This window comes from Dasypus novemcinctus, chromosome 10, assembly GCF_030445035.2.
Source record: "Dasypus novemcinctus isolate mDasNov1 chromosome 10, mDasNov1.1.hap2, whole genome shotgun sequence".
Taxonomy (NCBI): Eukaryota; Metazoa; Chordata; class Mammalia; order Cingulata; family Dasypodidae; genus Dasypus; species Dasypus novemcinctus.
This window is the reverse complement of record NC_080682.1, coordinates 43,981,668-43,995,580: the sequence shown is the minus strand read 5'-3', so window position 1 is coordinate 43,995,580 and position 13,913 is coordinate 43,981,668. Positions and strand designations below refer to the sequence as shown.

General features: G+C 39.7%; 1 protein-coding gene and 1 long non-coding RNA gene across 3 annotated transcripts in view; both read left to right on the top strand.

The window, feature by feature from the left end:
• The window catches only part of CSTPP1 (centriolar satellite-associated tubulin polyglutamylase complex regulator 1), a 241,914-nt gene that overhangs the window by 87,200 nt on the left and 140,801 nt on the right, over positions 1-13,913 (top strand). The window lies entirely within an intron of this gene.
• Positions 1,691-3,347, top strand: LOC139439814 (uncharacterized). Its single transcript, XR_011649908.1, has 3 exons — positions 1,691-1,806; positions 2,752-2,792; positions 3,258-3,347. It is a non-coding gene; the product is annotated as an uncharacterized lncRNA (long non-coding RNA).

Genomic DNA, 13,913 nt, shown 5'->3' with positions numbered 1-13,913 from the left:
TAGTGGTAATGAACTCCCTCAGTTTTTATTTTCCCAGAAATGTCTTATAATTTCTTCCTCATTTCTGAAGGACAACTTTGGTGGTATGTTATTTCTGGGGTAAAAGTTTTTTCTTTCAGCACTTGAAATATGTTCTCCCACCATCTCCGGCCTTCATGATTTCTGTTGAGAAATTGGATGTTAATCCTATTAAGGATTCCTTACCTGTGACACATCACTTGCCTCTTAACTGTTAAGATTCTGTCTTTGTCTTAGGCATTGGACAGTTTGATCATAATGTGTATCAGTGTAGCTTTGTTTGGATTCTTCCAGCTTGGCATTCACGGAGCCTTGGATTTGCATATTTATAACTTTCATCAGATTTGGGAAGTTTTTTGCCATTATTTCTTCAAATATTTTTTTCTGGCCCTTTATCTCTCTCCCCTCCTTCTGGGACTCCTATGATGCATATATTGGTGTGCTTACTCCTACAGATTCCTCAGGCTCTGTTCCTCCCTATTCCCCTCCCTCTCTCCCTTCCTTCCTTCCTCCTTCCCTCCCTCCCTCCCTTCTTCTTTCTTTTTCTCAATTTGGACAACTTCAATTGTTTTGTCTTCAAGTTTGCTGATCCTTTCTTCTTCCTTCTCCAAACTGCTCTTGAACCCCTGTATTGAAATTTTCACTTCAGTTATGGTATTTTTGAGTTCCACCATTTCCTTTTTGTTCTTTTTATAATTTTGATCTCACTATTGAAATTCTCGTTTTGTTCATATATTATTTTCCTGATTTTCTTTAGTTCTTTGTCCGTGTTTTCCTTTAGTTCATTGATCCTATTTATGAAAGTTGTTCTAAGATCTTTGATTAGTAATTCTAGAGACTTTGCTTTCTCTGGAATATTTTCCATCAAATTCTTTTTTCCTGTGATTGATTGATGTTTTCCTGTCTCCTTGTATGTTTTATAATTTTTTTTTTTTTGCTGAGAATTAGATATTCTAAATATTATGTTGTAGTCACTTTTTTTTTTAAAGATTTATTATTTATTTATTTCTCTCTCCTTCCCCCCCTCCCCAGTTGTCTGCTTTCTGTGTTAAACATTTGCTCTGTGTTCTTCTGTGTCTGCTTGTATCCTTGTCAGTGGCACTGGGAATCTGTGTCACTTTTTTTTCTTGTTGCGTCTTCTTGCTATGTCAGCTCTCCATGTATGCGGCTCCTCTCCTGGGCAGGCTGTACTTTTTTCACGCTGGGCAGCTCTCCTTACGGGGTGCACTCCTCGCACGTGGGGCTCCCCTACGCTGGGGACACCCCTGTGTGACACAGCACTCCTTGTGTGCATCAGCACTATGTGTGGGCCAGCTCATCACACTGGTCAGGAGGCCCTGGGTTTGAACCCTGGACCTCCCGTGTGATAGGTAGATGCTCTATCTGTTGAGCCAAATCCTCTTCCCTGTAGTCACTCTTGAAATTTAGTTCTTCCAGACTAAGAACAAGAAGGAAAAAAAAAAAACCAGAAGGAGGGGGAAAGAGGGGCCTGGAACAGGAAGAAAAGAAAAAAACCAAATACACACACACAAAAGAAATAAAAGAAAAAAATAATGATGTGTACTGCCTCTCCAATCTCTTGTTCTGTGCCATTGAGAAGCCAGAAACTGATGCTTTTGAGGCTGAAACCTAAACTAGCATCTTTTCTTGTCCCTCAGGGATCCACCAGACCCAAAATATAAAACAGAAAGAAAAAAGCCAACCAACCAAAAAGAAAAAAGACAAAGAACTGCACTGGCTCTATATCTCCTTGTAGATGCTGGTATAAGGCCAGAAGATGCTGTTTCTGTAAGAAACCATGGCTAATGTCTGTGCTGGGCCTCAGGGATCTACCAAACCCAACAACACCAGAGAGACGAAGAAGAAACCCTGACCTCAGCCTACTCCTGGAATCCTGGCCACATTGCCATTGCAGCCATTTTAACTGCTGCTGCCATGGGGCTGAGCAACAAGGATTAGTCACTGGTTCATGCTTTCACTTAACAAAAGCTGAATTGTTGGCAGCTTCTCACTTCCTACGACACTCCTGTAGTTGTTTTAAGTGTCCATTATGGTCCAAGGTTACCATGTAGTGAATTCCGGTCTCTTTTTTTTTTTTCCAACTCTTTAAATTTTCTAGAAGAGGGATTAATTTGTAAAACTTCCTACTCTACCATTTTGTGCCTGTGCTCCCCAGAAATCTAATTCCCTTAAACACACCTTACTATACTTACGTACTTTAATTTATCCCCCAACCTCCCAATATATTTATATTATGATTTTGGTTATACCAGTACTTAGTGTTTACCTTTTATAACAGCATAAGCACTATTGATACCTGAGTCATGTTGTACAACTTTCTGCCCCTAGGATTAATAATTGACTTTCTTTTTCCTATGAATTTGTCACCAATTTATCTTCAAGGTCTATTCAAATTGAATGAATCTCCCTTTACTATTGTGCTGTCTATTTTCCATCTGTCCCTCCAGATCTACTCTCCCTTTCTATTCTGGGGGGACTGACCTGAAGGGACTTTAATCCATAGGCTCCCTTGCCCTATGGTTTCCATTTGTGTTAAAGCCAGCGGGAGGTTTTGGCGGGAGGTTTTGGCAGGAGATTGGCAGGCAGGAAGAGAGTGAAAGTGGAGTATGTATTCCCTTGTTTCTATCCCTGCTAGTTTCCTGTGGATTAGGGTTGGCTCTGTTCTCCTACGGAAGGTCACAGCTCATGTTGTGTGGTCTCTGTTTTCTCCAGATTCAAGAAACCCTCTCACCACTCCAACTCTTCAGACCTAAGTAAGGGTAATTATGAATTCTTATTTCTATTGTTGCTAGTCCTGGGTACTATACTCATCCTTTTTGGTTTTCCTTAAGCTTGTCCACACTTTTGTAAATAGTTTCTTTTTTAAACTTTGGTTACCTTTTTTTAGTGTACCGTCTGTTAACTGTCAGGATTTTGATGAAGCAAGTACATTAACATTTGTTTCTATTTCTTCCCTCTTAGTTTTACCTTCTTGATAAAGTCTCTCCCAGAATCCTCTCACCTTTTTTCTGAAAAATTTTAAATTATTTTTTATGAACTTCTTTTGGATGTACACAAGTCCTTTTAAGGACCCTAAGGGTATTGTTCCAAAACAGCCTGATAGGGAGCCCAAGATAGAGAAGGGCCTGCCTCAAAAAGATTTGTGGGTATAACTGTTGTCTAATGGTGCAAACCCCAATAAAATTGATAGAAAAAACATGGTTTTTTTCTTTTTAAAGAATTGTAATGGTGGAAGAAGCTTAGACTAAAAGGAACAGAGACAATACAAAATAAGAAGCAGATTTTGGACCCTAGACTTCTGTGGGCAGGAAGAAGGCTGAGAAAGTCACTCAGCTGCAAAGTAAGTCTATTTTTCTAGATTCAGACAGTGGAACCAAGAGCCCAATGTATAGAGTCACGAGCTATGGAAAATCTGTACCAGGGAGTGGAGCTGGGCTCAAATCAAGGATGTGGCCTGGATAAATTTCATAGCTGCAATGGACCCATGATTAGATATGCCTCCCATTCCCCCACTTTTTAAATGGAAGTATCTATTGCAGTTATTCTATCCTTGTGTCACCATTGTGCATACTGTGTATGTGGGGGCATGTGATTTGTCTCTTTAGTTTGCATATATTCTGAAGGAGAGGAACCATACTTGATGAGCTATATCCAAGAAATTGCCCTTGAAGAACTTCATCTAGACATACCTGATTTATATGACAAGATCCTGAAGTTTGGGTTGATGCTGTAAAAGAATTAGACTTTGGGGATGTTGTGGGGCAGGGTGCATTTTGCATTTGGGAGGGATGTGAATTGTTGCAGCCTGTATTATTCAGTCAAAAGGGTGCTGATGCAAAATACAGAAATCTATTGGCTTTTATAAAGGGTATTTATTTGGGGTAGACGCTTACAGTTACTAGGCCATAAAGTGTAAGTTACTTCCCTCACTAAAATCTGTTGCCAAGAGTTGGAGCAAGATGGCTGCCAACATCTGCAAGGGTCCAGCCTTCCTCTTCCTCTTCCCATGGTCCCAGCTTCCATGGTCCCAGCTTCTTCCAATATCAGCTGTAGACTGGGATAAGTCTCATCTCTCTTTCAGGGCTTGTTCTCTCTGGGCTCAGCTGGTCTGTTCTCCCCATGATGTCAGCTACAGACTATTAGACTTTCTCTCTTCCCAGGGCCTCTGCCATCTCTACTCCTCTCTTCTTCTCCTGTGTGTTTACTTCCCAGGGCTCCAGCATTCAAAAACTCTACTTTCTCCTCTGTCAAATTGTTTTCCTGAGAGTCCCAACCCACCAAGCGGACAGGGACTCAATGTCCTATTGAAATGGCTCAATCAAAGCCCTAACCATAATTTAATCAAGCAAAAGTAAAACCTCTTAATACAATCTAATATTCTCAGAGGAACAGACCAGTTTACAAGCATAATCCAATATCTATTTTTGGAATTCATAAACAATATCAAACTGCTACACAGAGGGCCACTGTGGCAGATTATATTTTCCAAAGATGGCTGCAACAATATTTCTTATTCTGTGTACTCTTCTACAAATTGATCTTGCCACACCCCAAAAAATGTGGAATACAATTCCCTTTCCTTTCCCCTGAATCTGGGTTTATGATTTTATGGAATCAATAAAATACAGAAGTGACATTGCATGACTTTGAGGTCAGGTCCAGGAAAGGACAGCAGTTTCTGCCTGGTGTTCATGGGATAGGTGCTCTGGGTGAAGCCACCTGCCAAGTAAGAAGACTGGTTACCCTGGGACTGCCATGTTGGTGAGGCCACGTGTAGGTGCTCTGGTAAGAGTCTCAGTTAAGGGACTGAGTGGATGTGGCTCAAGTGATAAAGCCTCCACCTCCCATATGGGAGGACCCAGGTTTGATCCCAGGGGCTTCCTGGTGAAAAAGAAGAGAAAGTGTGCCTGCTCAGCAAGCCAGTGCCTGCATGGTGAGCTGAGTGCCCACATGGTAATCCAAGTGCCCTCGTGGTGAGCCAAATGCCCAGGCAAGTGCCCATGTGGCGAGCTGCATGCCCACCTAGCAAGCCGAATGCCTGTACAGTGAGCCTAGTGCCTACGCAAGTACCCATGTGGCAAGCCAAGGGCCCACATGGTGAACCAAGTGCCCACTCAAGTGCCTGCATGATGAGCCAGTGCCTGTGTGCTAGCCACGTGCCCACGGAACAAGCTGAGTGCCCATGTGGTAAGCCAGTGCCCATGCAAGTGAGTCACGCAGCAAGGTGATGGTGCAACAAAAGAGAGACAAAGGAGAGAGTCAAGGGTAAGTGCAGGAGAGACTAGGAACTGAAGTCGTACAATTGACAGGGAACCTCTCTCCACATCAGAGGTCCCCAGGATTGAATCCCAGTGAATCCTAGAGGATAAAGACAAGAAGAGAAGACAAAAAGAGAAATAGATACAGAAGATCACACAGCAAATGGACCCAGAAAACAAGAACAGCAGGGCGGGGGGAAAAAAGTCTCAACTGAGCCCAGCCTTCAAGCCATCTCTGCCAAAGCCCTAGATAAGTGAGCAAAGTGTCTTTGTACACTCCATAACAGCCTACCCACTAGCTGAGAACCATGAGTGAGTGTAATCAATTCCATAAGAAGCAGAATTGTCCTACTGAGCCCTGATCCATAGAATACATGAGATAAGATAAAATGGTTTTAAACTGCTAAGTTATAGGATGGTTTGTTTTGCAGAAAAAGACAACCAGAACACTTGACCTATTGTCTAATTTTGGTGGAGTATATTTGGTGGGAGCTTTCTGAGAAAAGGTGTAAATGGAGGTAGAATGCTTAGAAAATCTGAAAATATCTTCATTCTGCCTTCACACTTAATTTGATAGCTTAGTTTGGCTATAGAATTTTAGGGTGGAAATTACTTTCTCTTAATTTTTAAAAGGCAATACTTCATAGTCATCTAACTTTCAGTCTGACCACTGAGAAGTTTGATACCATTCTGATTCCTAATCCTTTATATGAAACTTCTCGTTTCTCCTCTGGAAGCTTTCAGAATCTTCTCGTTATTTCCATTGTTCTGAAGTTTTGTAATAATTTGCCTTGTGTATTAGCCAAAAAGGGTGCTGATGCAAAGTACCACAAATATGTTGGCTTATATAAAGGGTATTTATTTGGGGTAGAAGTTTACAGTCATAAGGCCCTAAAAAAGTCCAACTCAAGGTGCCATAAGAGGTACTTTTTCACCAAATGTCTGTTGCCACGTGTTGAAGCAAGATAGCTGCCATATCTGCAAGGGTTCAGCCTTCCTCTTAAAGTTCTGGGGGTCTAGCTTCTTCCTATCTCAGCTGTAGGCTGTCATAGTGTTCATCTCTTTCCAGGGCTCATTTCTTTCTGGGCTCAGCTTCTCTGTTCTCTTCACAAGGTCAGCTGTAAACTATCAGGTGAATGGCTCTTGCTCCTCCTGGGGACTTTGCCATGTCTATGGAGCTGTCTCTTGCCCTCTGTGTATCCTCTCTATGTGTCTACCTCTGTTTTCTTGATTGAGCGTCTGTTTATGTAGCCCACTAAGAAGGCGGAGGCTCAACCCTGCATGCCCTAATGACGTGGTTGAATGAGAGCCCTAATCTTGATTTAATTAAGTAAACCTAAAGTCTTTGAATTTAAATCAAAGGGTATCATGCCCAGAGGAACAGATCAGTTTAGAAACCTAATCAATATCTCTTTTTCAGAATTCATAGATAGTATCAAAGTGCTACAGTGTGCATATATATTCATTCTTTATACTAGACTTAAGTATCCTTCCAATCTGGGAACTCATGTCCTTCAGGTCCAAAAATGTTTCTTAAATTATTTCTTTTTTTACTCCCTTACATCTTTTCTGTTGTTTCTGGAATTATATGTAAATTTTATTATTCTGCTTGAATATAGGAAGGGTAAAAATCTGTCTGTGTGAAGTTGGGGAGTGAATCATGGGGTCCTTCATCCACTTCTCCAGTTTTAACCCCACCCGCACTCTACTTCACCTGTGCTAGAGATATGTGTTGCCACCAACCCTCTACTGGAAGTTTGTGTTATGTACATTAGGTTTCTTCTTGGCATTCCCCACTCCCAGCTTAGGAATCAGCTTTCTAAGGCCTGCTAAGTCATTGCAACTTATCTCTTTACTTTCTGTCTTTTCACATATTGTTGTTATTTTTAACCCCTCATTTTCTTTTTGCCCTTGTTTTGTTTTATTAAATTTTTTATTTTAAACTGTCTCAAACACACTGAGAAGTTGTAATAACAGTACAAAGAACTTTTAAAAATAATTTTCTTTTAGAGAGAATGGTCTGTTTATATCCTTGAAGAGGTAAAAATAGAGGTAGGGATACCAAGTATGAGGCTATTACAGTAGGTTGAAGACTACAATAAGGCAGGGACAACTGAGAAAAGTAAATGTGGATTCCAGAAATTTTAATTGTCTCTTTTTTTCTGATTGCAAAAGTCACAAGAAATTCAAGCATTATAGAAATACATAACATAGAGATTGACAGTCCTTTGAAATTCCATCCCCTATTATCAAGGTTTGGTACATATTTTCCATTTGGAAAAAAATGCATATTTTTATGAAAATGGATAAATACAGGAACAAAAAGTCATATAACTGCAAGGAGAAAAATACAAATCACAATTACAGTTGAGACTTCAACACCCCTCTCCCAATAATTGATGGAACAAAGAGAAAAATCAGTAATGACATGAAAGATTTAAACAATGCTATTAACCAACCTGACCCAACTGGCATTTAGAGAACACTTCACCAGCTGCCCACCAAGTGAATACAGGCTATAACAACTTATGAACTATTTTCTTTTTTTTTTTTTCCCCTGGAATTTTCCACTGTTTTTTTTTTCCATGGTTAACCATGGGTAAGTGAATCAGGAGATTCTGAATCAGTGGATGCAGGGCACCACTGAACTTCTGAATAATCTGTGGTCCAAAGAAGAAATCAAAAGGGAAATTAGAAAGAATTTTGAACTGAATGAAGATGAAAAATAACATATCAAAACATGTGAAACCAGCTAAAACAGTTCTTAGAGCAAAAATCATAGCAAGAAATTAGAAAAGTAGCATCTCAATTAATGATCTCAGCTTCTACTTTGAAAAATTAGAAAAAGAAGACCAATTTAAGAGAGAAAAGAAAAGGGAAATAATAAAGATCAAAATAGAAATCAAAGAAAGAAAATAGAAAAACAATAGAGATAACCACTGAACCCAATAGCTGGTTCTTTGAGAAGATAAATAAATTGAAAAATTGTGAGTCAGACTATCCAGAAAAAAAGAGAGAGAAGACACAAATTACAAATATCATGAATGATAGAGATGACATTATTACAGATTCTGTAGCTGTTAAAAAAGAATAAGGAAATATTATGAACAATTTTATACCAATAAATTGGACCACTTGTAAAATGGACAAATTTCTTGAAAGATAGAAAATTACTAAAACTAGCTCAAGAAGACATAAATAAGCTGAATGACTCTTCATTAAATAAATTGAATTTGTAGTTAAAAATAATCTCGCAAAGAAAGTCCAGGCCCGGATGGCTTCAAAGGTGAGTTCTACCAAACATTTAAGATTCTACACAATACTCTCCTTCTACCTCAGTTTGCATTCCCACCAAGAATCCATGAGCGTTCCACTTGCTTCGTAACCTCATCAACACTTGGTATTATCAGTATTTTTTATTTTAGTGTCATTCTAATAGGTATCTCATTGTGGGTTTTTTTTTTAAAGATTTATTTTTATTTATTTCTCTTCCCTCCCCCGCCCCCCCCCCCCATTGTCTGCTCTCTGTGTCCATTTGCTGTGTGTTCTGCATCTGCTTGTATTATTAGGCAGCACTCGGAAACTGCGTCTCTTTTTTGTTGTATCATTTTGCTGCATCAGCTCTCTGTGTGTGTGGTGCCCCTCCTGGGCAGGCTGTGCTTTTTTCACGTGGGGGTGACTCTCCTTGTGGGGTGCTCTCCTAGCATGTGGGGCTCCCCTACACAGGGGCGCCCCTGCATGGCACAGCACTCCTTGTGCGCGACAGCACTGAGCATGGGCCAACTTACCACACGAGTCAGGAAACCTTGGGTATAGAACCCTGGACCCTCCATATGGTAGTCAGATGCTCTATCAGTTGAGCCACATCCGCTTCCCTCATTGTGGTTTTAACATACATTTCTCATAAGGCTAATGATGTTGGAAAACCTTCTTATTTGTAAATCATATATCTTCTTTGCTGAAGTGTCTATTCATGTCCCATATTTAAATTGGTTGTTTATTTTCTTACAATTGAATTTTGAGAGTTCTTTATGTATTCTGAATAAAAGTCCTTTATCAGGGAAGCAGACTTGGCCCAATGGATAGGGCATCCGCCTATCACATGGGAGGTCCGCGGTTCAAACCCTGGGCCTCCTGACCCGTGTGGAGCTGGCCCACACACAGTGCTGATGCGCACAAGGAGTGCCCTGCCATGCAGGGGTGTCCCCCGTGTAGAGGAGCCCCATGAGCAAGGAGTGTGCCCCGGAAGGAGAGCCGCCCAGTGCAAAAGAAAGCGCAGCCTGCCCAAGAACATCGCCGTACACACGGAGAGCTGACACAGCAAGATGAGGCAACAAAAAGAAACACAGATTCCTGGTGCCACTGATAAGGATAGAAGCGGTTACAGAAGACCACACAGCGAATGGACACAGAGAGCAGACAACTGGGGAGGGGAGGTAAGGGGAGAGAAATTTTTTAAAAAGTCCTTTATCAGATAAGTGATTCGCATACCTTTTCTCCTAGTCTGTAGCTCACTTTTTCATTCTCTTCACAGTCTCATGTATAGAGCAAAAGTTTTTAATTTTGATGAAGTCCAGTTTATCTTTTTTTTTCTTTTTAGGATCATGCTTTTGTTATCATACCTGAGAATTCTTTGTATAATTCTAGATTTTGAAAATTTTCTTCTGTATATGTTTTGAAAGTTTTGTAGTTTTGTCTTACATTTAAAACTATAATCCATTTTTATTTAATTTTATATAAAGTATGAGTTTTAGGGCAAAGTTTTTTTTTTTCACCTGTTGACAAAATTATTTTATCTCCATTTAATTGCTTTTACTTTTGTTGAAAATTAATTGACCATATATATGTGGGTCTGTTTCTGAACTCTTTGCTTCATTGGTCTGTATGCCTATCCCTTCACTGCTGCTACACTTTGTGTTATTTTTCCAGTTTTCTTTTTCAAAATTCTTTTAGCTGTTCTAGTTCCTTTGATTTTCCATATAATTTTTTTTTTTTTTTTTTTTTTGAGAAGGAAAAATGATTTATTGATGGCCGGCTGGACTCAGGAGCTTTCTGTTTCAAACCCGAGCCCCATATAAATTTTAATATCAGTTTGTTTAAAATCCTTCTGGGATTTTTATTGTAATTGCATTAAATCTGTAGATCAATTTGGAGACAATCAACATCTTTACTATGTTTAGTCTTCCAATCCATGAACATATTATGTCTATCCATTTATTTGGGTCTTTGTTTTCTCTCATCAGCATTCTGTAGTTTTTAGCATATAGATTATATATATGTTTTGTTAGATTTATACCTAATTATCTCATTTTGGGAGAGCTCTTATACATGGTACTTTTAAGAAATTTTGGATTCTAGTTGTGCATTGCTAGTATATAGAAATATGATTGATTTTTCTGTGTTGACCTTATATTGTACACTTCGAAAATAATCAAAATAACTTGTTTTTTTTTGTATGAGTATAGAAATGATATATGTGCATCATATATGTGCAAAAATCAGACTGGTCCAAAGAAATAAAACTTGCCTGAAATGTCAAAACTCTGAGATGCCCACTACTACAATTTTAGTGAGCATCTTTCTAAACATCTTATCTTCTTACATAATCTACCCATAGACATGTAGTTTTACATAAATGGCATCATATTACATGTGCTGTTCTGGATAATGAAATTTACTTTTCAGATTACATGGGCTAGAAATCTTTCAAAATTTATCAGTAAGCAATATGACATTTTAAAAAGAAAATCCAATAAATATATTCAGTCATTAAACTTTAATATGTATCTTTAGGCTGTTTCTTACACCTGGGAGTGGCCCACACACTAAGTAAAACTTTTTAGACTATGTGTCCCAATTTGAGCCTGTGAAAATATGGACATCATATGCCAAGGCATGGATTGGGGATGAGCATGGAATTTTTTTTGTTTTTTTAAGATTTATTGTATTTATTTCTCTCCCCTTCCTCCCTCTGCTCCTGCCCCCGCCCCTGCCCCTGCCCCAGTTGCCTGTTCTCTGTGTCCATTTGCTGCGTGTTCTTCTTTGCCCGCTTCTGTTGTTGTCAGCGGCACAGGAATCTGTGTTTCTTTTTGTTGCGTCATCTTGCTGTGTCAACTCTCCGTGTGTGCGGCGCCATTCTTGGGCAGGCTGGCACTTTCTTTTGAACTGGGCGGCTCTCCTTACAGGGTGCACTCCTTGTGCATGGGCTCCCCTACGCGGGGGGCACCCCTGCGTGGCAGGGCACTCCTTGCACACATCAGCACTGCATGTGGGCCAGCTCTATACAGGTCAAGGAGGCCCAGGGTTTGAACCGCGGACCTCCCATGTGGTAGGTGGACACCCTATCCACTGAGCCAAGTCTGCTTCTTGTGTGCATGGAATTTGATACATTCTCTCTCTATCACTCATCCTTCCCTCCCAATATGATAACTCTGGTTGAAATGATGCGGAGTGTACATACTGGACTGTAGTCTAGAAATGCAATATTTTATGGAAACAATGATTTCTAATAACTTTTTATGGAGAGAGTGTATTTATTTTGGGATCTTAAGCCTAGTGATATGAGAAAAAAACACTCATTTTTTTCCTTAGGAGTCTAGATCCTCTCTTTAATTAGCACAACCCTTTAATTTGCTAATATGCCCTGTTGACTCCTCAATGGAACAAGCAAGTGTTGGAGATCCTGTGTTTTTTCTTTAGATGTAAATTCCATCAAGCTAGCCTATTAATTGTGCCCTATGGGAACTGGAGAACTGCTCATTTGGCAATTAGCAAATGGTAGTTAGAAGGAAGAAAAATATCTGATAGTTTTGCTTGGGAATTTGAGAATTCAGAATTTAGCCATAAACACCTAGATTAATATATTTATTTTTGGGATCACTTGCATTTAAATACTTTGAGTCACTCTTAAAAATCATTGTTTTTAATACCCAAACAAGATCTTGGAGATAGCTAAAACAGTGGTTGGGAAATTCTTACAAAACGTCATCATCGTTAATGGGCAGAGTATTTGTGTGATAGATAAGCAAACCCATTAACGAATGTCCTGTGTCCTGTAGTTACCTTTCTGTGTGTGAAGAGGGATGTAGTTTGCAAGGCAAGAGGCAGTTTCTTGGGGGTCTACTATCTCTATTTTGTAGGCCTTTATCTTTTTTTTTTTTTTTTTTAACCCCTTTAGATATAACAACAAGAATATTTAGTGGCCCTAGATCAGGTGTTCTTAACCTTTTTTATTCCACAGACCCCTTTGCCAGTCAGGTGAAAACTATGGACTCCCCCTTACTAAGTCCACACTATACTGTGTCTTATTTAATAAATATATCACACTCGCACCAATATGTCCCTACAAGAATAATTTTTTTTTGAATTTCGATTCAAGCTCATGGACCCCTTGTTAAGAACCCCTGCCCTAGTAGGTATTCATAGCCTTTGAGCATGTTGACATGTTAGATTGTCTAAAACAAGGCAGAGAGGATTGCTTTTTGCTAGCTGCCTCATTCCTGGCAAAAGCTTACTACTTTGTTTTGTTTTCATCATTGTTAACCCTTTAGAGAAACGAACCACTCTATGGGTTCCAGCCAAAACTTTGTCATCACTGACCCTACAGTCTCTTGGGGACTGAAGAGCACCTAGTCATTCTAAAAGCCTCTGTCATCAGTGATTGCTGCTCGTCTTTGCAGGCTCCCCAAAGTCCTTCTCCCTTTTTCCTGGAGCACCTTCAAGCATTTCTGCATGGCTACGCACTCTCTTCTATTATGTACGTCCTCTCCCTCCCTTACTGAATACTGGATTTCCCAGCTCGCAACTCTAAGGAGCAGCTTTATTTCAGAGTAGAAAGGGACCCCCATATGTGGCCTATTATATCCATATCAACTTGCTTATCCTTTTCAAACAGCTATTGTCTTTTAATAGGGTCCTGCCTGGCAGGGGGAGTCCTTAATTCCTGCCATATAAGAATGGGCAGCTTGAGTTACAGCGAGTTGCAGTTCAGTACTCTGATCAAAAGGCTCTGTTGTTTTTAGGGTTTTTGCCCTCCCTCTCTCTCTTTTTCTGTATCCTGGGATAATAATTCAGCACAGCAAGGTCATTACAGGCTTTGAATTGAGAGCTGAGAGTGTTAAATTACTGACCTAGAATAAAAGAGATCTGGGGGGCTCTCAAGAAAGATAAAGGGATTCCGGTTAGTAAAGTGCAAGCCCAGCAACCTTACTTCTTAACAGTATTATTTTTTTTAATCCTTTCTATCTCCAAAAGCCTTTTCTGGGACACGAAAAGGTCTCTTGCCAGAGAAATTAGATTAGGAACTGGATGACATCTGCTGAGAGTTGTGGCCCAGGTGCTGGCAGTTCATGGGCACCTGTGTAGCTGTCCTTTTTATCTCTCCACCTTGTCAGGATTACACTCTTTCTTCCACCTTGCTCCCTCAGCCAAATATTTGGTCCTTTATCTCATAAGTCAAGTATATTCATGATATTTCAGCTGAAAGGTAATGTCCCATACAGGGATTTCAGACATGTGAAAAACATACCCCAAATATCTTAAAAACATATCTCATTAAAAGCCTCTTTCATTCCATTTATATTTTCTAAATAATATTAATCTGGCTTTCCCTTACTG